Below are 3,621 nucleotides of genomic sequence, written 5' to 3'. Positions count from 1 at the left end.
ACCCTGGAGAGTCTTAGAGGGAGGGAGGAGGGAGACTGCTAGGAAGATGTTTCCCTCCCTCCCACCTCCCCCTGGATGCACCCTCTGAAAGCAGCAATTTAAAGGCACAGTCGCCAGCAGCTGGAGTGGGGTTCCAAGCCTGTCTGTGTGCTGGGGAGGAGCTTGGGCTGCTGCTGCTGCCTGAGGAGAGCCTGAGGTGTTCTGTCCAGCCTCCAGTTCTCCAGCTAGAGAAGAACACGTAGGCGGCCCTGCTGCCCCCCACCCAACAGCTTTCCTTTTAGCCTAGAGCTAATCTGGGGCCCAACAGTAAAGTCCTAGTGGTTTTCATAAGGGGAAAAAGACCTCAGAGAGTTTAGGTGGAGCCACTGGGAAGCCTCAAGCTGACAGCTTCAGGTGAGGAGGAGGCTGAGGGCAGGGACAGCTTTTCCCCAGCCTCTGGGTGGAGGCACAGAGGATGATACAGGTGATTTTTGGAGCCCTCCTCCTATATGGTCGGCCTACTTGGCAGTCAGTCTATCTACCTGTCTGCTCCTACCACTCCGCCCTTCATTCTTGTACTTGTGCATTCTTTCCCCTGCCTGCTTTTCTCCTTAGGTTATCTCTGGGAAGATTGGGACTGCTATACATCTCAAAATCCCTCCTCCTGGATACCCGTTCCCCAGCCCTGCTCTTGTGAAGGGACAACTGTCCTTGGTGGGGGCAGGGCAGAGCATGGCTGGGACACCGACTGGCAGGTTTTGCAGACTTCAGAGGAATCCTGGAAGAGGACCCTATGAAGAATAGTGATCTTGCACCCTGCAGCCCTGGATGGAAGGCAGAGGGGGTGTTCTGGCCTCCTGCCTTGCCTTCTGCACATTTGCTTACAGCGTCAGAGGCTTCAGCAGCTCTATTTTTTACTGCCTGACCCGTCCCCAAACTTTCCTGTGCATCATCTAAACAGCTCTGGGACTTCCCCCAGTGCCTCTTCCTTCTTCCCTTTTTTCTCTCCTCTCCTCCTCTCTTACTCCCTTTCTCACTGAAGTTTTCCTTTATTTTTCATCTCTCCATCTCAGTCTCCCTCCATGTTTTTTTTTGTGTCTCACCTTCTGTGTCTCTCTCACTTCTTTCCTACTCCCTTTTTCCCATCTCTGTTCTCTCTCTGATGCCCCTGTATCTTCAATCTCTCACACTTCCTTCCTAAATTAAAGCAGTAAGAAGCCAAGGGTTATCATTTCTTCTTCAGCAGAAGCTCTCCCACCAGCTCTGCTGAACTTGAGTGTGTACTAGAGGGAGGGATCAACCCCATCATCTGACTGCAGCCTCCCTAGCCTTTCCAGAGAGGTGTTTGTAAGCTCCCCCCACCCCAGGACCTGTTGCCTATAATCATAAGAAGGCATCCACATGTAGAACTTGGGCAGCATCTCCCTTTTGGGCTTTGTTGTTATTAAGGAAAGGGAATTTTCAAATCACAAATGAAAAGGAAAGAAGAGAATTTGCAAGAATACATTTTGAAATATTGATGAGTGAGCTGAGCTTTTGGAATTGGGACTAAGAACATTATATGTCTCAAATAATGTCTGTATAAAACAAAATACTAATTATCCTAGAAACATCCTTAGCTGCCCTTTTACACAACCCTCCTCCTTGTTTCCCTTAAGCATCACAGTCCCTACTCCATGGACAAGAATGGGACCTTATAGAACCCTTCAGAACAGAGATGCAGGCTGGGAAGCTGAAGGGGACACTTGTATTCTTTGTGTAACGCCCCCTCCTCTCACCTTCAATCCTGATCTTGTTACTTTTCTCCACCTCAACAGTTTCCCATTACTCTCAGGTTACAGTCCAAGGCCCTCTGTGATCTGGTCATTCTGCTCCTTCCACATATGCTAGAGTTGCCTATGCTGTCTTTCCAGTTGTGGGTATTTTCACATGATATACCCTACAAACTACTCTCCTCTCCATTCTTACTCTTCTGGTCTGAGGTTTGTTGTCGTTTTGTCATGGAAGTCTTCTTGAACTGTCCCTATTGCCCTCAGGTCTGAGTCAGGAAACCTTTAGTGTGTTCTTCCAGGATCCTCCCCTTTCCCCTTCTCAGCACAGGCACACTCTACCACAGCACCGGCTTACTTTCCTTTCTTTCCTACTATCAAGAGACATATTATTTTCAAATCCCCAGCACAGTATAGGCAATTAGGGAACATTTGTTAAAAGATGCATCCTGGGCACCCAGGGACCCTTGCTCAAGCTCACTGCTTGTACATCTCTTTGTCAAAAAAGAGTAAGTTTGACACACACAGAGAGAGGGCCAGCAAGAGGCAATGGTAATAAGGAGAAATGAGGAAGCAATTTTTATTTCCTTGTCCCTTGGGCCTGTGACCTCACACTTAGTTCTCTGGAATATCTTGGCTAATGGAAGCCATAGGCCCCTGGAGACTGGTCCATTGTCTCAGGTCTCACCTCCTCTTGTGGTTCAAAGGATTCCTGAGTGCTGAGAGTATGGCAGGGTCAGCTTCCTGGGAAGAATGATCCCTTCTTGTGAGATGCTGCAGCAATGAGCAAATATCTGGCTGGCATGATGAAGAGGTACAGCTTTCCTAGGGTCCTAGGAGCAGAAGGGAGGAAAGGAGACAAAGAACTGGGTAAGCTGCTGCTGCTCAGAGTTGAATAGCATCAAAATTCCCTGTACCAAGAAGGAATCCACACTCTCTGAAGTTGACCTCAGCATCTTCTGGTGTGGGAAGGGTACAAAGTTGTATCCAGCCTTTCCCCCTAACCATTTTCTCTTCTCATTACCAAACTATGGTGTATATGAATCTCTATGTCCCAAAATGTATCGCACCTTTTCCTGTTTGGCAGTTGGGTGCCATGCTGGCCTGAGAACTGGCTTCATTGCAGTGCTGAGGTGGTATAGAAGCTACAATAGACAATGTGCCTTTCAAAATGAAATACATTATTTTGTCTTGAAAAAAAACTGAACTGCTAAAAAATGGATTAAGCACATTTTCATAAATATTTGATTCCAGGAAAGAGTTCATCACAGTTCAGTCCTATGCAGGGAAAATTGCAGCTGCACCCTGCTGACAAGCAGGCTTCCTGAACTCTCCATCTGAGGAGCAGCAGATCTGTGTTGGGGTTGATATTGTTTGTAAATTCAGTGAGTTCTAAACTGCATTTTGAGGACCCAACTCCAATTAACCAGGTGATGTGGCCCTCATATTGCTTATCTTATTATTATTATTATTTATTGAAGTAGAAAGTGGACTGAGAGGTACCTCACAGGGTACCTAATCTGAGGAAATTCCCAGAGCTTTAGCTATTTTTTAGAAGCAGTGGGGTAAGAAGGTGGAGGAGATTTGAAATAGAATACAGACACCACTTTAAAAAATCTGCTGACGATGATGGGAGCATTTCAATTGAATCTCTAAGGAACAAGGCTGTATCTTTTTGCTGTGTGTGAATTTTTCTTTTCAGGGTCATTTTCAACTTCCAGGGATGTGACAGTTTACTTGAAGGTTGGAGCTCAGCTTCTGGTGCTCAAGAGCATTGGCAAAAGGCAGGAAGCCCTTTTAGCCTTCCAGACTTCAGGAGATGGCACAGAGAGTAGATGGGGACAGTATTGATGGTGGGAGTTTCACAGTCCTA

This window comes from Castor canadensis, chromosome X, assembly GCF_047511655.1.
Source record: "Castor canadensis chromosome X, mCasCan1.hap1v2, whole genome shotgun sequence".
Taxonomy (NCBI): domain Eukaryota; kingdom Metazoa; phylum Chordata; class Mammalia; order Rodentia; family Castoridae; genus Castor; species Castor canadensis.
The sequence above is the reverse complement of the archived record's forward strand: the minus strand, read 5'-3'. Positions refer to the sequence as shown.